The sequence below is a fragment of the Sapajus apella genome, unplaced genomic scaffold, assembly GCF_009761245.1.
Source record: "Sapajus apella isolate SASKATOON/1434 unplaced genomic scaffold, GSC_monkey_1.0 scaffold17, whole genome shotgun sequence".
Taxonomy (NCBI): Eukaryota; Metazoa; Chordata; class Mammalia; order Primates; family Cebidae; genus Sapajus; species Sapajus apella.
Window position 1 is genome coordinate 24,490,725 of NW_022436957.1, and position 23,679 is coordinate 24,514,403.

A 23,679-nucleotide genomic window follows, 5' to 3' on the forward strand; every position below is an offset into this window, starting at 1 on the left:
TTCAAATTTTACATAGTTTATTTTTTATTCCCTATCTCGATTTGTGAAGAAACAAAAACCTAAACTTTGCTTGGTGGCAAGAACAAGGGGATTAGAACATGAACACACAAGATATTCAGAGCAGTGTGTTTGTAAGGCATGCCTTATTTGAGTTTCAGGCGCTTGCTCATTAAGATGAAATTTTTGTCAGGTTGTGTGTATTGGGAGTTTGCTACTTGAAAATCAATAGTTTGAATTCTCCATTGTATTGTTTCGGTAGCTTCTTAACTGATCTCCCCACTGCCTAGCTCTTTGAGCTCATGTCCTAACACTTCCCCTCTCTCCAGCCTTAGTAAATACCCCCACCCACATCTATTAGTGATATCTGTTCATTTTCTCCGACCAAGAGGTGAAGTTTAAGCTCTCACTTTTTGAATGGCACATAACCTTGAAAATTCATATGGTGGGAAATTCAAAATTCCACCAAATTCTCTCCAAAGTTCACAAAAAAGGGGGGAACTTAAACTTCCATGTTTTGAATTTGAATGGGAATTCAAATGCAAATCTCGTGGGGGTTTAAGTTCCCACCTTTTGAATGCCATATGACCTTGGTAATTTGCTTTGACAAATAGATTGTGGTAAGACTGACATCATGCCATTTCTAGGCTTAGACCTTAAGAGACCTTGAATGCTTCCACTTATTCTCTTGGAACCCTGCTACCAACAGATGATGAAAGACTTATGTTGTACTCACCCCATTCGACAGCTAGCCAATCATCAGACATGTGTAAGGCCATTGTAGAACAACAAATCCCTTAGTCTTGGCTAGGTTTTCTCATAGGTCTGGGTTAGCTGTTGTGGATACTCATATCTTACTTTAACAGATGGTCATTTAATACCTCTGTATTGTTATAATTCCTCTAAGAGGATATAAGAAATCCTGTAGAAGATGTGACATTAATAGACTTTCATAGAGTTTTCTGTAACTCTTTATGTCTCTTGAGGAAGAATCTTTAATAGAAAAAAAGTATTTGTCTCTATATTTTTGTGGTTGAAGATGTGACCTAAACTAGCTACAATGAGGAAAGAACATGTTACTTGACTACTTGATTGAGATATGGTATTTCTTTTAAAAAAGAAAAATGCAATTCTTATTGATACTGTCTTACTGGCATTGTGTACAGTTTGATAGCATTCAGTATTGACTCTTTAGTATCACAGTTCTTGAAAAAGCTTTGATTCCTGTTTTAAAACTACCTATATCTTGAGTGATTTTGAAAGCAAGTGCCAAGAAAAGATGTTCTATTGATGTGTACATGACAGGTGAAATATCACAACTTTCAGAAGACTTCTCTGGTGAATTTAATTCCAAAGATAACCAGAGTGGAGGTGGAAGTAAAAGATGCGATTTGTCATGTTATTATAAGTGCATAACAAAGGCATGATGTAAGATCTCGTTTATTAGATGGTTTTCCCCAGGATTAACAAAGCTTAGGGATTATGCAAGCAAAAATAAAATATATATAGTCCAAGATAAACAAGCCATATTGAAATTGATGTGTATGACATTAAATATTGTTAAATTTTTCGTGAAATTCTCATTTTCAATATTTTTAACACACATTATTTTAATTGTATGTGTGAAAAAGATAAACATTTATCAAAATCATCAATGATGTAAAATCTCTCATAGGATTTAAAATAATCTAGCCATGTCAGATTAAACAAAACTATTCTGTACCTCTATATCTGGTCAATTCAGAATTTAACCAATAGGACCCAGGGTATTTTTAGTTTAAATAATATCCTTTTATATTTAAATCATTGATATGAATCTAATGGCAGCTTGTTGAAACATGGACTTAATGCTTGACTTTCACAGACAAGTAACACATTTTTTACTGTAGAATTTTATCTGAACAATACAAGATCAATCCTCATATATAAGGTATAAATAAATCAAGGGATTGTATTATATACTTATAACACATATTCGTATATTAAAATTTTATGACGTTCAAAAGATTTTATTTTCTTAAAGATTATTTTTAGAGCAGTTTCAGGTTCCCAACAAAGTTGAGAAGAAGGAACAGGGATTTCTTTTATACCCCTGACCCTTACATATGCATAGCCTCTCGCATCATCAACATCCCCCACCAAAGTGATTCTTTTGTTACAATGGATGAGCTTATTGTGTTGACACATCATTATCACCTAAAGTCCATAGTTTTCACTAGAATTCACTCTTGGTATGTTATACATTCTATGGATTTGGACAAATATGTTAACCATTACAGTATCATATGTATTTTCTCTGCCTTAAAAATCATCTGTACTTCTAATCATTTTTTCATCTGCCTAACCCCTAGCAAACACTGATATTTTCCTGTCTCTACAGGTGTGCCTTTTCCAGAATTGTTGGAATCATGCAGTATGTAGCCTATTCACATTGGCTTCTGTAACTTATTGATACGCATTTCAGTTTCCTCCAGGACTTTATATGACTTGAGAGCTGATTTCTGTTTAGTACCCAATAATATTCCATTGTCTGGATGTACCACAGTTTATCCATTCACCTACTGAAAGACATCTTGATTGCGTCTGAGGTTTTGCAATTATGAATAAAGGTGCTATAAACATTCATGGGCAGGTTTTTATGTTGAAATACAGTTTCACCTTCTTTGGGTAAATTCTAAGGAGTGTGACTACTGAGTTATATGGTAAGAGCATGTTCAGTTGTTTTTTTTTTTTTTTTTTTTTTTCCACAAAAAACTGCCAAACTGTCTTTTAGTGTAGCTGTACTATTTTGCATTCCAACCTATAATGAAGAAAAGTCTCTGTTGCTTCATATCCTTGCCAGCATTTAGTGTTGTCAGTGTTCTAAATTTTGGCTATCTAATAGGTGTGTAGTGATATCTCGTTGTTAAGATTTCATTTTTAGTTCATAAAAATCATACAGCATTGGAAGGAATGTTAGAAAACATCTGGTTAAAATCACCACTTAATGTATGAACTTATTCTGCAATATTTCATTTTAAACAATCATCTCATCCAGAATCCATTTAAGACCATTGTGGAATGCTTCTTGTCGTGCGATGCAGAAAAGCTGTATGCTACCAAACATCAGAGAGCCCCAGGGCTCAGTCATCTTTTGGACATCTTTTCTTTGTACACTCACTGCCTTGGAGATCTCGTCCAGTATAATGGCTTTAAATACCATTTTTATGCCGACAATTCCTGAATTTTCATCACCAGCCTGGACTTCTCCTCTGAACTCCAGACTCATGTATCAATCTGCTTAGTTGATGTCTTCACTTTTTGTCATTTATGGGTATGTCACACTTAGCAACCCCAAACAAATTCCTTACTTCTTCTCTCACACTTGACCCTTCACATTCTTCCTCAGTAGTAATTTCATCCTTTCAGATACTCGGGCTATAACCTCATTCCTCTTAACTCTTCTTTTTCATACACTCTAATCTATCAGCAAATTCTTTCAACTCTTCCTTAAAAAGAAGAGTTGAATGGGCCAAAATTGGTCTACTTCTCACCACACCTGCTGTATCTTGGTTCAATGCCCCTTATCTCTCATCTGTTTTATTTCAATAATGTTCTTCCTGTTTGCTCTGCTCCCTCCCTTGCTCTCTTTAACTGTTTTATTCTGAATATGGCAGCCAGTGTGATTCCTTAACTTACCAATTGTATCTTTTTCTCTATTCAGCCTTATCTCTCTCAGAATAAAATCCAAAGTCCCTACAGTTGCTCACAAGGTCCTCATGCATAAACATCTAGCTCCCCAATGCCTCTTAGTATATCTCTGAGTGTTTTCCCCTTGTTTGCTCAACTCCAGGGCACAAGGCTCTTCTGTTACATCAGACACACTCCATCCCACATCAGTGCCTTGCACTAGCTCTTCCCTTTGCCTGGAATGCTTTCCACACAGCTACCTCATGGTTCATTCCCGCTCCTGTCCCTGCCCCAGTCAGCTCCTTCAGGTCTTTTCTCAAACACCACTGCTTAGTAAGACCTTCTCTGGCCACCTGTTTAAACTTGCAACCTACTTCTTAGCTCTTTTCACCATCGATTTATTATATATATGTAAATAATTTCTTAATGTCTGTCTCCCTTCATTTCAAGTGTCAGCTCCATGAGGAGAGAGTTTTGTCCTTTTTGTTCACTATTATATGCTGCGTGCCTAGAAAAGTGCCCTGCGTTATATACACCATAGAATACTATCCAGCCATAAAAAAGAATGAGTTCACGTCCTTTGCAGGGATATGGAAGAAGCTGGAAACCATCATTCTCAGCAAACTAACAGGAACAGAAAACGAAACACCGCTTATTCTCACTGATAATTAGGAGTTGAACAATGAAAACATATGGACACAGGGAAAGCAACATCACACACTGGGGCCTGTCAGGGGGTGGGGGTCAAGGGGAGGGAGAGCATTAGGACAAATACCTAATTCATGCAGGGCTTAAAACCTAGATGACGGGTTGATAAATGCAGCAAACCACCATGGCACATGTATACCTATGTAACAAACCTGCATGTTCTGCACGTGTATCCCAGAACTTAAAGGAAATTAAAAAATTAAAATTAAAAAGTGCCCTGCCTAATAAGAATTGATTGACAGAATGAATTATTTTTCATACATTTTAAATATTAGGGAACTCTGTACTTGTAGGGTTTTTTTCTTAACTGTGTATTTTAAAGGAGAGAAAGCAATCAATTTCTTTGTTTTTAATTTGAGTTTTCTATATTTAACAGATTCACCTTTTTATTTTTTCCCTCAGTGAACTCGTTTATTAAAAAGAAATCTGTCACTAGCCAAAATCTGTCTACCCTTTAGCTACTCAGCAATATTGGTGCATAATCATGGGTTCTTGGTATGCTTCCAACTTTGGTTTGACCTTTATAGATTAGTTCTGAATTAGGGACCACTGCTGGGTGAGAAGGTGTAGGATGAAGACAGATATTCCAACACAATCTGTAATAATTAGAAGGATGAAGACAACAAGGAAGGGAGATTATTTTCAGTGCTTCAGGCCTCATTTTTATAACTGCTGACACAAGGCTGCTATTAAAATAGTCACATTTCCTCAAATATTGGACTTTCAGATGCAAACGGAGCAGTCAAATAGTTCTGTGAACATGACCTAATTTTAAGAGCTAGGTGTTATATGTGCTTTCAATCTGAGTCTGCAAACCTTTAGACCTCTGATTCTTTCAGCCCTAAGCTGATAGTATTATTGTCTAAAACTTAGCACTTTTCTCTGTAAACTTCGTCATTTTGCATTTTGTAAAATCCTTTATACGTACTTATATAGAGCTTGGAGTTTTACTATCCTAGGGAGGAGGAGTGGAAGGCAATTCAAAAAAAAAAAAAAGTTCTATATTCAAAGCACGTTTAAAAAATACTGCTGAAAAGGGGAAAAATCACCATTGTTCTGTTGGCTTAACGTGTTGGAAGTATCTCAAAGAAGTACAATTGAATTAATTATATTTTCATCTTTTTGTACCCATTCAAGTCTGAGAAAATACACTTCACTGTAGTTTTACCTTCTTCTGGCTTACATGAGAAACTGCAAGATTATCAAGATGTCTTAGACATTTCTATTGGGATAACATGACATCCTTACTAAGAACTTCTGTGGGTCTGATGTTCTTCCTCCTAGAAAATCATATGAAAGATACTTCAGAAGTGCCAGGTACCCACTTTTATCTTATTTTTTAATTCTGATTTTTAAAGACATTTTACTACTTAAAGTGACATTTTAAAAGTGTATTAAACATAAATTTGACTCTGACTTCACAAATTAGTCAATATTTCTAAGAACACCTAATTAAACGGGTTGTGTCTTACCAGGATGCATAGATGTAACCAACCCAAGCCAGCCCTTTTGACAATTTGCAATGTCAAAGCAAAATGGAACTCTCGTCTTATACTTACATTAGTACATAGGTGGTCTTTCTTGCTCACCTTTTTCCCCTTTTTAAAAAACCATAGCGTAAGTGAGCAAAACATCTTAAATACTGCATATTAGACACATACACTTCTGTTTATCTTTGCCCCGTCCTATGAATCTTCATTTTGATTATTTGAGCAGTATTGCTATGTTGCACTATTGGCTTTATTCAGCTAATGCCAGTACTCCTTTATTGGACTATGATCTTAAAACTACTGTGTGCTTATGTGTACTAAAGGTAGTTACTGTCTGCAAACAAGGAATACATTCGACAGGACTGATTAATTAGGATGATTTTCTGTTTTTGTGGTGATTTGAAATCTTTTGTTAATTTTAGCTTTGCTAATTTTAGCTGAATTTTCTGTAGTAATTTTTATTTATCTGTAAGTATTTGATTTCTGCAAATTGGAGGTAAAACTACTCATGTTTGTTTACCCAATTAGAGCTCAGATTTTTATTAAAATAGTGTAGTTAATGCTTATAAAAGCATAATGACTGACTGAATGCATTGCAATGTTCATGAAAATGCCCTTTCACATTTCCTACTGCTAGAAACACAACTGACTACTGGCTCCAGATGCTGCTTTCTGGATCCATCACAGCTGTGGTGTTAGGAGCTGCTTCTAGTCAGTGATAGAGTACAGCAGGGGTGCTAAAACGGGCCCGTTCCTGAGAGATGTGGGACTTCACTGATGGCAATGTGGGCTCAAGATTCCACATCCACTTGGCTGAGACTTTCTTACACTGTACTACAGTGTAAGGCTTGTTTTCCTTCCTCTCTCCCCTCCCCCTGTTCTTCAAGGAGGTTAGACCTACATTGAGGTGAGATCAGTCTCTTCTCTTAGCCTCCTCTGGCTTCCTCCTTTCATAGGTTTTCTTTCATAGGTGTTTCTCTCTGACCTTGCCTCTAACAACTCTTGGGTTTGTCTAATCTTACCTTTGTGTCTGCTTCTCTAGGAGGAGAACCTGGATTACCACATGCAAAAAAGATGCTTTTGTCCAAATAATTACATGTTTGAGCCCTTTATTCATATTTGGTCACAAATTTTAAAGCCTGATCTATAGTCTTAAACTTGTATAACCCTACAGTTTTTTTTTTTTTTTTTAAAGGAAGCTGTTAAATAAGTCTGAATATTCTCTTCATTTATGCTGTTGAACCTAGTATTCACTTCCCTTCAATTTGAACTCCGCCAACCAGCACAGAAAAGTATAGTCTCTTCTGCATCTGCCAGTCAAAGGTAGTTTGTTTACCCCATTTGGCAAATCAAGACAACTTGATGACTCTATACAAGGTCCCCTACAATGTTGATGTGTCAGAAAACACTTTCACAGGCTACTAGATCCTATTATGCAATTTTGTAACAGAGGCTTAGGCTGGAGTTAAGGACTCACACTTGCCTCAGAAGACTTGACACCCTGCTATTTATAATGAGTGGTGCTTTGTTTTGTTGTGCCTGTTATTCAGGATCAAGGCAATGAGACATTTACCACCCCACCGTATATCATGTTGGCATATATCCTTGTGAAGGTTTGTAGGAGGCAGTAGTTATTAACTCCTTAACTGCATACATATTTTGTAAAAATAGAAATTTTACTGGTGGATAGCCTCCCAGAGCTGTTACAGTGATGCATTAATAATCATTTCTAACACATGGATACCAATACAAATTATTTTGGAGCTTTGGCAGTTAAGTAGTACCTAAACCTTGGTGAAAATTCCTTTCTCATGAAAGCATTATAGGCATACTGACAGCTTGCTCCATACATTCACAATTAATATTCCAATTTTATTAAAAACATCTGAGAATGCTGATTTAATAATGTCAACTTTAAATCTGGGGAATCTCTGAGCATGAAATGGTACAGTAGTTACTGTTGAAGGAGCAGCTGAAGGTCAGCCTCAGAGGTGCATTAATTCTTCCAACATTAACTCTTGTAAAAATGACACTTTACTGTTATTAAGTAGAGGTTCTTAAAAGGCCCATTAACTCTGGTGGCTACAAAGTGGCACATCAATTATAAATTTGTTTTATGTAAATGGCACCCCCAAATGACACCATCAACATATTGCTTTGTACCTAGGATCAAAATAGTCAAAGCCGTTGTTTGAAAATGCATTTGCTTGATTTCTCAGACAGAATCTGGGGATAGCTGAGCAGTCATAGCTCATGCATTGAAGACAAATTGCCTCAGTGAAATTTCTATTACGGTTTAAGAAAATTATCTTCCTGAATTCGACACACTGAGGTGGCTGGGAATGTCGTTATCCAGCAACAGCTGCTTCAAATGGCAATGGGAGATCTGTGGTAACTTTGTTCTACTCAGTTGTTACACATGACCTTTGGAATTGCCACAGATACCTTATAGCAGAGAACAGGACCACACAAAAGGATTTTCAGTGAAGCATTAAGTAAAATTTGAAATGAAGCTAAATTTAAGAAGTGAATGATAGTAGACCTTTTGCAAAGAAAACCCAGAGATTTAAAAACAGACAATATCATGACAATTTATAAAAATGAAGCTATTAAAACAATGTGATGTATAGTCTTCACAATTGCTTAAAATATTTTATCCCCAGGACAACCCAATCCATAACTGTTTTTTTTTTCCTTAATGTTAGATGCTGATATCTGCAATGCAGTGACTTAAATTGGAAGATTATAACAAATTTCTGTATTTTATGGTATACTGTCTATTGTCTCACAGCAGCTTTGATTCACTTCCATATTAACCTTGATAATTTGCTTCTTTCAACATTCAGGATCAAAACTACTTAATATGATTAAGTTGGCAAAGCCTGCATTTTGGCATTTTACCCCACTCTACATTTTCTTGATACTGCTTTTTCTATCCTCTTAATTTTTACATATGAACATAACTCATGTGCATCAATGTAAGCCAGTGTGTTATTTGCCAAGAGATATTCTGCATGAGGTCTCAAATAAGATATTGAAAGAATGAAAGGCATTTTCTTGTTGGACTTGCAGTCATCAAAATCAACAGACGGGGTAAATTACGGCCAAAGCTTCCCAGGGCAATGGTTAAGCATGCAGAATTGGTGCCTGAATGCTTGCCTTCAGATATTGGCTGTATGATTTGGGGCAAGTTCCTTAATCTCTTTGTGCTTTCATTTTTTTTTTACTTGTAAAAAGTGATGTATAAATAGCATTTAGCACAATCCATCTAGTACACTGAGAACTCTTTATTATTATAGGCTTCTGAATATCCTGATATAGTTAGACATAAATGCACATCAATCATAAAACAGTGCTTGAAACATAGGAAGTGCTCAATAAATAACTGCTACCACTAAAAATAGAGGCAGGGGATTGATCTAGATTTTCTAAATCCTTGAAGTTCTAACAGTTTTGTATAGGGTGAGGTGGAATGAGCAGGGCAGTTTGGAAAAGAGAAAACAAAATTATGAATGCAGAATGTCTACAGCAATTTCAATACAATTGCATAAAATAAATAAATTATAAATATAAATGCCTGCAGTTTCCATGGGGAAAACTCAGGCTAGTGAAGTAGCCCTAAAATTTACGTGTCATTGGCGTCCCAATAAATATACCCTAGAAAAGGAATTTTTCCAACTCCATTGAAGTTATCTACCTCTCTTATGAATTAAGTGTAGACACATTGGGAGGATCAGAGCCAAGGTTAATAAGCAAAGATGTAGGACCAAGCTTTTATACCTTTTTATCCTGCTCCCCATCACGACCCCTTCAGCACACGCACACACACATACACTCATGCTTCTAACAAAAATATGTTGTTACAGTATAGATTCTCAGTAAAGATTTGTTAAATAAAGACAGCCATAATGAATGTTTGTTAGCCTATATTAGTGCAATGAAATAAGGTAGGGCTACTTTATAACCAAAATGAGGAAAATAAAGAGTAACAGAAAAATAATGCCAAATCAAATATGATTTATTTGTTTATCCAGGAATCATTTATCAACTACCTACAGATATACAGATTATTAAGATAGGGTAGCTGGCTTCAGGAAGTTTATAACTTAGAAGGAATTATAAGATGTATAAAAGTTCAAATGTGGTTAAGGACTGTCATAGAAACTCTGTAAGATGAGAATGTTTAATTTTACTGACTGTGGTTATGAGGAAAGTTTTAAAGAGAAGGTACAATTTGATAATATCATAGTGAGGTTTTCATTGAGTACATAATAGAAGGGCATGAACAGAAGATATAGAAATATGAAACATAGAGGAACACTCAGAGAACTCTAAATATTTTGAAATAAGTAAATCATTGGGCTTTCCCAGAAGTATTGCAAGAGATGCAGTCAGACCAGAGTCTGATTATACACCTTACTAAGGAGTACTGATTTTCTAGATTGAGTGGTGTGAAACCAGAAACATAAAGGCAATTTAATTGGATGTGCATCTTGGGAAGATCACACTAGGAATATAGAGATGAGGACTAGAGGAAAAAAGACAAATTGAGAAAACACCATCATGTCAGGTGAGAGAAACTGAGTAGTAGCAATGGAAATGGGGGATGAGGAATGCATAAAAAAGAGGAAGAATAAACAGGATTTGATCATCAATTAGATTTCAGGATGGAGAGAAAGGAATCTAAGATACCCCTAAGTTTTCTGGTTTAGGGAATATAGATGTGAAATTTAGGTTTGATTATGCTATATTTAAGGAACGTGTGGGATGTCTAGGCATAGATATCAGAGTTGGAGGGGGTATGGCTACAAATAAATATTTCAGCAAATAATTTGTAGGTAAAACCATTGGAATGCATGTGATGACACACCAATAATGTGTGGAGTGGGAAGAGGCCAAATGCAGAATCCTAGGAATCCAATTTAAAGAGCAGGAACAATTGGGGCAGGGGGAAGGGAGAGAAAGAGAGAAATAGAATTGTTAGGAAAGTAAAACAAAACTCAGGATAAGACAGCCGTATTATGGAAATCAAAGATAGAGTTGTGCTACGGAGAGATTAAATAAAATGAGGTCATCAGTGAGCTTGACAAGACCAGTTCCCGGGAACAGAATGCACACAAATCTGATGATTATTCTTGAAGAGGGACAGACAGGAGGAACTGGTAAATGGTTCTATCAAGCAAATGAATGAAGTTGTCTCAGATCCTCTTATCTTGTAGTGTTGTGCGTAGCATATTTGACATGCACGGTGTATCTTTTTTTTTTTTTTTTTTTTTTTTTTTTTTTTTTTAAGACAGGGTCTCACTCTGCCACCCAGGCTAGAGTACAGTGGCACGATCTTGGCTCACTGCAACCTCCACCTCCGTCTTATCCTCCCAAGTTGCTGGGATTACAGGTATGCACCATCATGCCTGGCTAGTTTTTGTATTTTTACTAGAGACAGAGTTTTGCCATATTGGCTAGTCTGGTCTCAAACTCCTGACCTCAAGTGATCCACCTGCCTCAGCCTCCCAAAGTGCCAGGATTACAGGCGCGAGCCACTGTGCCCTGCCCAGTGTATTATTTTTAATTACTTCCTTCCTCTCTGCAATGTTAGTTTTGGTAATAATGATAAAACAAGTGCTAATAGTGGCCAGAAAAGAAAAAAATGATCATATAATCATTCCAAGAAAATAAATTGTGAATAAATTAAATATTACAGTACAACAAAGAAGGCAGAAGTAATAGAATAATGCCTTTTATTTTTCCTTTAAATTTATTTTTAATTTCTGTGGGTACATAATAGATTAATATATTTATGGGGTACATGAGATGTTGGAATAATACATGTTTCATTAATATGTTTTCTTAATAAAGACACAAACCTTATACCCACTTATTGATCTGTTACAGTCATTTCTAGTTATTTCTAGTTTCAATTTTATTATAGTTCATTATAATGCATTTACTTCTAGTGCACTATAGTTCCTAGTGTAGAGCCTTAACTCCTACAAAGTTGCCAATGACTTTGACTGGAGAGCCCTTTTTATTAAGTTAGATTTTGAAAAGCTTCTTTCACCTGAGTAAGCAGATATACAAATAGTAAAAGCCTTAATTATAAGGTAAGATTGGAAGAGATTTAAAAAAATCCTACTCTGCAATAAATTCTGGAAGTTGCAATACAGTCCATATATTTGTTTCTATGGGATAAATTCTAGGGGTTTTCAAATGTCTCTATTTCAAAAAAATAACACAAAATCTCCAAGTGGTCACATAAATTTGTTAGCAGTGAAGGAACTCAAGTTCTGCTTCTTGGTCTTCATAAACATAGTAAGATTGTTCATTTTAAATCTACCTTTAAAAGCGAAATTATGTAATATCCATGGTTTGGAGACAGCAGCTGCATCCAAAGAGACCTTTAATGACTTTGACTGTGAGACATTAGGAACTCCTCTTGAAATAAACCTATGTAGGCAAACCTGTGTTTGGGTTAGAATATGTAACAGAGTCTTCCAGATAAACTTTCAGGTAGAATTCAATGTTTACTCAAGGATAGGTCATAGAAATGAGTTGATTTGAAACTTATACAAATGTTACTAAAACTCAACGGGAACCACAGCAGTTGCTTAAAACTTGGAAAAAAAGTTTTTTCAAGAGGGATATTTTAACACAGATACACTTTGTTTTGTTGTGCTCTGCTTTATTGTACTTTGCAGACACTGTATTTTTAACAAATTGAAGGTTTGGCAATCCTGTTATACATTGTCAATTGATGCCAGTTTTTAAACAGCATTTGCTCACTTTGTGTCACATTTTGTTAACTCTTACAGTATTTCATACTTTTTCATTAATTTTATGTCTTTAATGGTTATCTGTGATCAGTAATCTTTGATGTTATTATTGAAATTATTTTGGGGCACCACAAACTGTGCCCACATAGGAACTTAATAAATGTGTGTGTTCTGAGTACTCTACCGACTAACCACTCCCCAATCTTTCTCCCTCTTCTTGAGCCTCCCTCATCCCTGAGACACAATAATACTGGAATTAAGCCAACGAATAATCCCACAACGTCCTCTATGTGTTCAAGTGAAAGAAATAGTAACAGGTCTCTCACTTTAAATCAAAAGCTAGAAATGATTAAGCTTAGTGAAGAAGGCATGGTGAAAGCTGAGATATGGTGAAATCTAGGCCTCTTTTGCCAAACAGTTAGCCAAGTTGTGAATGCAAAAGGAAAGTGCTCAGAAGAAATTAAAAGTGCTACTCCAGTGAACACACAGATGTTAAGAAAGCAAAACAGCCTTATTGATGATATGGAGAGAACTTGAATGTTCTGGATAGAACATCAAACCAGCTACAACATTCCCTTAAGCCAAAGCCTAATCCAGAGTAAAATCCTAACTCTGCAATTCTATGAAGTGAGGAAGCTGCAGAAGAAAAGTATAAAGGTAGCAGATGTTAGTTCATGAGGTTTAAGGAAAAAAGCTGTCTTTATAACAAAAATGTGAGGTGAAGCAGCAAAAGCTGTTGTAGAAGCTGCAGCAAGTTATCCAGATCTAGGTAAAATTATTGATGAAAGTGGCTACACTAAACAATAGATTTTTGGTGTGTACAAAGCAGCCCTCTATTGGAAGAATATGCCCTGTAGAACTTTCATAGCTAGAGAGGAGAAGTCAGTGCCTGGCTTCAAAACTTCAAAGGGCAGGCTGCCTTTCTGGTCAGGTGCTAATGCAGCTGGTGATTTTAAGTGGAAGCAAATGGTCATTTACCATTCTGAAAGTCCTAGGACCTTTAAGAATTATGCTAAATCTGTTCTGCTCATGCTCTATACATAGAAGAACAAAGCCTAGATGACAGCACATCTGTTTACAGTATGGCTTGCTAAGTATTTTACATCCATTTTTGAGAACTATTGCTCAGAAAAAGAGACTTCTTTCAAAATATTACTGCTTATTGACAATGTACCTGGTCACTCAAGTGCTCCCATGGTGATGTACAAGGAGAATTATATTGTTTTCATGCTTACTAACACAATATCCATTCTGCAGCCCATGGATAAAGGAGTTATTTTTCAAGTGTTGTTATTTAAGAAATACATTTCATAAGGCTAGAGCTGCTATAGATAGTTATTCCTGTGATGGATCTAAGCAAAGTAAACTGAAAACCTTCTAGAAAGGATTTACCATTCTAGATGCCATTAAAAACATCTGTGATTCATGAGAGGAGGTCAAAATACTCACATTATCAGGAGTTTGGAAGAAATTGATTCCAACTTTTGCAGATGATTTTGAAGTCTTAAAACTCAGTGGATTAAGTAACTGTAGATGTGTTGAAAATAGCCAAAGATCTAGAATGAGAATTGAAGCCTGAAGATATGACTGAATTGTTGCAATATCATGGTAAAATTTTAACAAATAAGGAGTCATCTCTTACGGATGAGCAATGAAAGTGGTTTCTTATGACAAAATCTATTCCTGATGAGGACGCTATAAACATTGTTGAAATGACAACAAAAGATTCAGAATATTACATAGACTTACTTGATTAGGCAGTGACAGAGTTGTAGAGGATTGACTCCAAATTTTAAAGAAGTTCTATGGATAAAATCTTATCAAACAGCATTTTATGCTGCAGAAAAATCCTTCATAAAAGGAGACTTCATTGTTGTCTTATTTTAAGAAATTCCCAATCACCCCAACATTCAGTAACCACCACCATAATCAGTCAGCAGCCACCAACATTGAGGCAAGACCCTCCACCAGCAAAAAGATTAAGATTTGTGGAAGGCTCAGATGATCATTAACATTTTTAGCAAAAAAAAAAAAAAAGGTGCTTTTAAAATTAAGTAATATACATTGTTTTCAGACACAGTGTTATTGCACCCTTAATAGACTACAATATAGCATACACATGACATTTATACGCACTGAGGAACCAAAAAAATCTGTGCAACTTTGAGATATTTGTTTTATTGCACTGGTCTGGAACTGAATCTGCAATATCTCCAAGGTATGCTTGTATTATTTAGAACTGCCAGCTCATGGTGATAAAAGAAAGCAGATTGACTTGAAGTGAATTTTATTATTATTTTTAAAAATTATCTGCAGAAAAAATATTTTTTTTATTATCTCCTCCCTATGCCTGGTCTTTGGAACTGTACTGTATTGTTGTGGGGGAAAAAGCCTCTTTTTAAGTGATTAACATTCTTTTTCAAAGTTAAACTTTGATAACATTTAAATGATAAATATGTTAAGGATCACCTACTTCTTAAAATATTGAATGATTTCAAACATACATGTCCTCTTTACCAAGATTACTTACCCATGTTTTCAAATTCTTCTAGAAAAACAGTGAATCATTCTGTAAAGGGTAGACAGTGTACTTTATAGATTAGGTTTTATTTCATATGCCATTTATAGTACACAGAAAGCTATTTTTAACCATACAGCAAAAGTTAAGCATACGTGCAGGTATAATATGCAATGATGGTCTCCTACAAAAAAGATTTTTGCTTTTTAAAAGATATTTTTCAGAATCTCTCCTTACCTAGTGTTTATCTTTGTTTACTTAAGATAATTGTTGTAATATAACTTTGACATAGATTATGGTATCTGTATTTTTAAATCTTTTAATTTTTTCATTGAGTACCACTCTATGGAACAATTATTATTGATATACAGTAATATATAGTTAAATAATATTGACATACAAAATTATTGATATACAGCAATATTTATTAATATTGTATATTAATTATATATTGATATACAATGATGATCTCTTACAAAAAAGACCTGAGTCATTTAAAAGATATATTTCAAAATCTCTGCTTGCTTAATATCCATCTTTGTTTACTTAAGATCATTGTTATAATATAAATTTGAAATAAGTTATGGTATTTTTGTTTTTAAATCATTTAATTAAATCATTTTCCATTGAGGGTACCACTCATGTCATATTATTAATATTTGTGTGTGTTTCTTTTAAAGAATTATCCAGAAGCAGACTTCATTGTTGTCTTATTTTAAGAAATTGCTGATACTAGCTAGCTACTTACATAAATTGCTTTGACTAAACTATAATTACCTTGTCGCTGTTTTCTAGTCAATTGTAGTACAGAAAAAACAATTCAAAGTATTAATATCAAGGCGAAAAGCATGGGCTCTCATAGGAGATTATCAAACTAAAATTCCATATGTGCTACTAATCAAGTTAATTAATTCCTATGCCTAATTCTCTTCATCTGTCAAAGGGGGCTAATACTACATAGCTTATTATTTTGTTTTGAGGGTTAAGAATAAAACACATGGAAAGTTCTTATAATAATATCTAGCATATTGTAAGCACTCAACATGTGTAAGTTATTTTAGGAGATAATATATAATGCTAATTATGTATTTTTTTTTTCTGAGTTGGAGTTTTTGCTCTTGTTGCCCAGGCTGGAGTGCAGTGGTGCAATCTGGGCTCACTGCAACGTCTGCCTACCAGGTTCAAGCAATTCTCCGGCCTCAGCTTCCGAGTAGCTGGGATTACAGGCATATGCCACCATGCCCACGCTATGTTTTTGTATTTTTAGTAGAGATGGGGTTTCACTATGTTGGCCAGGCTGGTCTTAAACTCCTGACCTCAGGTGATCTGCCTCCCTCGGCCTCCCAAAGTGTTGCGATTACAGGCATGAGCCACCGCACCATGCCTGGCCTATTTCCTTTTCTTTACTTGTGTTGTGAAGTGAGAAATGCCTCACATTTAGCCAAGTTGTCACTAGGATTTTACTAATCTAATAATTTTTCTGATTGAGAAAGGCATTCTGAAAGTGAAATCTAGATATACTTGAAGCCAATATCACTTTAAACATTTACATTAGCCACATTTTTTACAGTGTAAGAGACTATCATAATATATAAATTATTATATTTTACCGTTCCCTGTTGTAAACATTTATTTAATAAATCTATGTGTAAGTTTTTTTTCTCAATAATACTGCTGAGTAAATAGGTTTCATCCAAGCACAGTGTTAACTAGATAAGGAACCAACCCACCCTATTTTAACAGCAGCATTAATATTTTTCCTTAAGAAAACAAGACAGCCACTTATGGTATAACTAAGTAAGCTAAGAATGTCAAAAGGGTGCTCAATGTGTCTTTCTTCAACATAAAAAGTGACAACAATGGATCAGTCTGACTTTCACAAAAGGATCCCTAGGAGAGAATAGCATACTGATGATAGTAAGGTCAGGAAGCCTGTTTAGTTGTTTTATATTCTGTAGCTCTCTGACTGTCCCCGTAGTTACAAGCCAGCATGTTTGACATGTAGCTAATATTCAAGATGAATGCAACACACAAAAAGAGGGCAAAACATGGTGGGACCAATAAAGAGAGATCATTTTAACACTTTTTTCAAGATGGGAGACTTGGAGTTTTGAGCTGAAAATGAAGGCATTTAAAGCGGAAAACTCAAGATTGTAAGGGTTGGCTGAAAGAACACTTCAGTTTACAATGAGAAATGCATCCTGTAATGAACTACAGTGGACTCTAAAATGAAATTGCTAGAAGCTACATAAGAAATAGAAAAAAAACAAAACAAAAAAAGAAACACAATGAAGAGCATCACAACTTACAGCATCCCTAAAGGCGACTGAGGGTTGACCCCATTACTTTCATTGAGCAATTTGTTCTGTCTCTCCCCACACACCCTCACTAGGACTTCTAAAACAGAAAGATGTACAACATCCCTTAGCCCTTTATACTATCTCAAAAAGGTCCCCAAACTTTGTTTACTAAGATTTTAGAACTTTATCTTTTACTTTTTTTAGTATTTATTTGATTTTCTATTTTTTTGACCTACATCGTGGAATAATATACTTAGAGGACATTTTTCTGAATACAAGTTGTTAGAAATGACTTGGCAAAGGTTGGTACAATTCAATGTCCTGCAGCAATAGAATTAATGAGGAGTTTTTTTTTTTTTAAAGAAACACTGATTAATTTTTTGATGATTTTGAAATATAAATGCTAAGAAGAAAATTTGAAGAAATAATTTTAGATAATTTATATCTAAAGTGTTACAAGTATTTTATGAAACACTAGCTGTCAGATTAGTCAATAGCTTTGGTTTTTACCTTCAACAGATATTCTTTAAAACATTCATATAACTTATTGTGTACTTATTTATATCTTTATGTAATCCTTATGTGAATACCCATGGGGACTATTGTATAATGCTATTATCGTTAGCAACATTTATGCCTTGTTTCTCAAGTCTTTTACTGTACTAGTAATTTTTTCCTTGCAGAAAAACTTCAGTTGGATCCTGATTTATGAGCAGATATAACAAACAGCATGAGAGTCCTAGAGAATGTCATGTAATCTTCAGTTGTGCAATATGATGATTAAATTGGGCAGAGAAAACAGTTCCAGTTATGTGAAAAGTGTTTACCATGTTAATGAATCTGTGCCAAAACATTCATAGAGGCTCAACTTCAGGCCACTCCCTGTGTTAAGTGCTGGGGCTAAGATGTGTAAGGGAGACACTTGTCACTGGATAGGACAGGCTCCAGTGGGACCAGGTACATTGCAGGAGAAATGCATTACTTTGCCCAAGAGCTTATTAAGACTTTGAAAAGAAATGCTTTCATTATAGTATTTGATGTTTTATACCTTTAAGTGTCCTGGCTAACTTTGAAGATTTTATAGAAAAGCCAAAATTTGGAAACTGATACCTAATATTTAGAGACAACTGACTATGCTCTGTTTCTCTCTGTGATAATACTAAAAGTAATCAACCAAGTATTTATTTAACTAACTAGCTCATGGGAAATTATGCCAATTTTTTTTTTTTTTTTTTTTTTTTTTTTTTTTTTTTTTTTTTTTTTTTGAGATGGAATCTCAATCTGTCTCTCCCAGGCTGGAGTGCAGTGGGAATGATCTAGGCTCACTGCAACCTCTGCCTCTCAGGTTCAAGCGATTCTCCTGCTTCAGCTTCCCGAGTAACTGGGAATCACAGGCACATACCACCATGCCTGGCTAATTTTTGGATTTTTAGTAGAGATGGGGTTTCACCATGTTGGCCAGGCTGGTCTCGAACTCACTAGCTCAGGTGATCTGCCCTTCTTGGCCTCCCAGAGTGCTGGAATTACAGATGTACGCCACCACACTGGGTCTCAAACTTTGTATTATTAAACTGGGGACCTGCAAACTTTTTATACAAAGAGCTAGATAGAAAATATGCTTGTCTTTGCAGACCACATAGTATCTCTTGCAACTACTCAGCTCTACCTTTGTAGCATGAAAGCAGTAATAGACAATATGTTAAAAAAAAAAAATGAGTGTGGTTGTTTTCCAATAAATCTTGATTTACAGAAACAGATGCTTGGACTGATTTGGCCTACAGGTCTTTTTTTTTTTTTTTTTTTTTTTTAATCAGTCCTTGAATTAAGTAAAGAAATTGACAGATTTCCTGCTAGAAAAGGGTTTGTTACAAGGATTATGTGATTTAATATATGTGAGATATTTAGAGCCATGTCTGCAGGTAGGAAATGCTGTAAATGTGTTATTTATTATAATAACTGTTAGAGAAATGTAGGAAAAAACACATCTTGACCGTTTCTAGGAATTAGATTTTGAATATAATATATCTTGAATATATATTTCTTTAAAACTTAGATTAGTGACTACTACTATGCTTAGATTTCAATTTATCAGCCAACCAAAAATACTGTGAAGGATTTTGTGGTTGAAAACCTTCAGTGATTGAGTGTTTCAATTGCATGTTGGATATATAATGGTTGTCTCTAATAATAGATATGAATAGATTCAATACTATTTTATGCTTTTTCATTTGCCATTCATGTATTCTTTAAACTTCTAACCATTTCCATAAAGTTGGCTCATTCAACTGATAAACATTAAACTGAAAACCAGTGTTTATCATTCAACTGATAAACATTGGTTTTCTGTTTATACTCCTGCCTTATTTACTTTTTACATATGATAGATATAATAGAGTTGTTTCTCAGCAAGAAAGACAATCGAATACCAGTGTTCTGAAATATTCTTGTTTCCCACAAAGAAATGCTCATCACAGCTCTACTACATACGCTATATACATATACATTATTTTTGATTTTACCCGAATTTTAGAAATATCCAAAACCTAAAATATTCCAGTTTGGGACCATTATATTCTACTGGGAGAAGAGAAAGAACATTTTGGCTTTAGGAGCCTAGAAAAGCAGTGATTTAAGCATATTCAAATTTTAGAAATACACAGGGCTGACTGACACTTAGGACTCTTTAATGCACCTATATGTAGGTAAGATTAAATAGAACATATCATATTTAAATCTGTAAATTCAAAAAGATAATTGTTGAGTGGCTATAGCATATCCAGGTTAAGTGCTTCTGCTCTCATGGAGCTAACATTTTATAAAATTACATTTATAAAGTAAGATAACAAATAAGTTTTTAAAACTTGTATATGATTTTTGCTATAGAAGTGCTCCCATAAAAACCAGAGAGACTGAGGGAAAGATTTATGAAAAATATAGTGAATAACTATTTTAGGTAGGCTGGTCTTGAACGACTGTTTAGAGAAGGAGGCAGTAGAGCAGAGAGTTCTAAAGGAAGTAAGAGAACAAGTCATGTGAAGATCTGGTGGTAGAGTGTTTGGACAGTAAGGACTACAGTGTGAAAGGTCCTGAGTTGAGAAAAAAGCTAGGATATTTGTAGGAAAAAAGGAGTCTAGTGGTGAGCATGAAGGAGAGTCATCTGAAATATGGTAAGTGATCATTTAGGGCCTCATGGACTGCATTTAGATTAGTGTAGATCTCTGGGGCAGACGTGAGATCACTGTGGGGAGACCAGTGCTGTGAACATCATTAAAGTTTTCTCAAGACCATTCTGGTCCATCCAGTGGTAGTAGATACACCAGTAGGTAAGCTATTGTAGTGCTTCCTGGGAAATGATGGTTGTTAGACTAAAGTGGCAGCAGTGACAATGGTGGGAAGAGGTGATTCAGGATACATGCCAAGGTAGGACTCATAGGAATTTCTGTTGAGTTGAATGTAGAGTATTAGAAAAAGAGCTGAGTCAAGGATGTTTTCTATTTGTATCAGATAGATTGTGGTGTAATTTACTAAGATGAGGAAGTTTATGTTGGCAGGAAGCTGTTAAGAATCAAGAATTCAGTCTGGGTGCGGTGGCTCATGCCTGTAATCTCAGCACTTTGGTAGGCCAAGGTGGGCAGATCACCTGAGATCTGGAGTTTGAGACCAGCCTGATCAATATGATAAAACCCAGTCTCTACTAAAAATACAAAAATTATCTCGGCTGTGATGGCATGTACCTCTAATCCCAGCTACTTAGGAGGCTGAGGTGGGAGAATCTCTTGAACATGGGAGGCGGAGGTTGCAGTGAGCCAAGATCATGCCACTGCACTCCAGCCTTGGTGACAGAAAGATACCTTGTATCAAAAAAAAAAAAAAAAAAAAAAAAAAAAAAAATCAAGTGTTCAGTTTTAACTATGTTAGGTTTGTGAGGCCTTCTCTATATTCAAATGGAGCTGTTGAGTAGGCAATTAAACATTGGAATCTATAGTTCCCAGAAGAAATCTGAATTGCAGACATACATTTGAGAAGACTTGGCATGTAAATGGTATTTAAAACCATGAGTCTGTATAAATATCATCAAGATAGCGAGTGTAGACAGATAAATCCAAGTACTAAGTCTTGAGGTATTTAAATTTTAGTTGTTTAGCAGAAGAGATGAACCTTCACAGAAGACCAAGGAGTGCAAAGGAAGTTAGAAGGAAAGCTAGGAGAGTGTAGCAGCCCCCAAGCCAAGCGGAATATGTCTCAAGATGAAATGTGTGATCAATTGGCAAAAGCTGTAAAGAAATTCGTAAGATGAGAACAGTCAAAATTGCTCACTGGATTTGGCAAGATCCATGAGAATGTTGGCCTTGAAAAGAAGAGTTTCAATAGAGAAATTAAAAACTGTCAAAGAAAAAAAATAAGAGGTGAGGAAGTAGAAGCAAAGAATATGAACAAATATTTTACTGAGTTTGCTTTAAAAGGAAGCACAGAAATGCTCTTGTATCTGAGTAAAGACATGAGACTTAGGAAAGTTGTTTTTTAAATGGGTAACATTATACTACATTTGTATGCTAATATAAATGTTCCAAACAAAGAGGGAGAAATCTAGGATGCTGCAGAGAAAAGGAAATATTCAAATAGTAAATTCTGCCACAAAAAGGAATGAATTAATGGCATTTGCAGTAACCTGTATGGGACTGGAAACTTAAGTGAAGTAATTCAGGAATGGAAAACCAAACATTATATGTTCTCACAAGTAAGTGGTAGCTAAGCTATGAGGAGGCAAAGGTGTAAGAATGATATAGTGGATCTTGGGGACTGAGTGGGAAATGGTAGGAAAGAGATAACAGACAAAAGGCTACAAATTGGGTTCAGTGTATACTGCTCGGGTAATGGGTGTACCAGAATCTCACAAATCACCACTAAAAAAAAAAAAAAAGGACTTACTCTGTGACCAAATGCCACCTGTTCCCCAAAATACATGGAAATAAATAAATAAATAGTAAATTATTTGAATAGGCATGAAGAAATGGAACCCATTGCACTAGTGGAGGGCTCGGACTCAGATAATAATAATGGCCTCATTTATTTTGGGCCCCATGCTGTTCTAAGTCACTTACATATATGAGCCTCCCACATACCCCCCACTTGCACCATTTTTTATTTATTTCTCTTGCATCAATTAAGAGATTCTCCCACCTCAGCCCCCTGAGTAGCTGGGATTAGAGGCATCAATAATTGTTGAATTATTAATTGGTTGTTATTTATTTGCTATACATTATAGTCAAGCCTGTAGCTGAATTAAGTGTACCTTGACGCACTGGAATACTTATATAAACTGCAGAGGCACTAAGGGGCTAAAGTAAAGTAACTAAAGTGGGATATGATAATAAATGAAAACTTCTTAGAGTACAAAATGAAAAATTTAGGTTGTATTTTATTTCTTTTAATTAAGATGAAATTCATATAACATAAAATTGACCACTTTAAAGTGAACACCAATGGCATTTAGTATAGATTTTATTTTTATTTCCGTTTATTTTTAGCAACTTTTTTGAGGTATAATTTATGTAACATAAAATTCACCCTCTTAAAGTTTAAAATAGCTCTTCATATATTTACAACATTGTTCAACCATTGCCACAGCCAATTTTGGAACACTTTTTTACACCCCCCCCCCCAAAACCACATACCTGTTAGTAGTCATTCCTTATTTTCCTGTATCCACCATCCCTAGGCAACCATTAACCGACTTTTGGGCTCTATAGATTTGCCTATTCTGAGCATTTCATCTGAATGAAATCACATATGGCCTTTTGTATCTGGTTTCTTCTACTTAGCATAATGTTTCCAAGATTCATCTATGGTATAGCATGTACCACTACTTTGTTCTTTTTTATCACTGAATAATATTACATATTATGGATATACCATGTTTTATTATCCATATTATGCCATATTATGGATATACATTCATCAGTTGATGTTCATTTCAGTTGCTTCCATCTTTTGGTTATTGTGAGTAGTGCTGCTATGAACATTTGTATGCAAGTTTTAATTTTAACATCTGTTTTCAGTTCTTTTGGCTATATACCTAGAAGTTTAGTTGTTGGATTATGTTTAATATGTAAACATGTTCATTTTTAACATTTCAACATCTGCCAAACAGATCCTTTCCTGATTATTAAATTGAAATATTTATTTTTTAAACTGTAGGTTTTACATTCCTTATATATTTGACCACT

At 35.0% G+C, this 23,679-nt stretch overlaps 1 protein-coding gene and 1 long non-coding RNA gene across 2 annotated transcripts in view; both read left to right on the top strand.

Moving 5' to 3' along the window:
* Window positions 1-23,679, top strand: part of IL1RAPL1 (interleukin 1 receptor accessory protein like 1) — a 1,311,893-nt gene that overhangs the window by 269,464 nt on the left and 1,018,750 nt on the right. The gene's annotated exons all lie outside the window — the stretch shown is intronic.
* On the top strand, window positions 5,422-22,343 carry LOC116556511. Its single transcript, XR_004271050.1, has 3 exons — window positions 5,422-5,432; window positions 12,130-12,145; window positions 22,158-22,343. It is a non-coding gene; the product is annotated as an uncharacterized LOC116556511 (long non-coding RNA).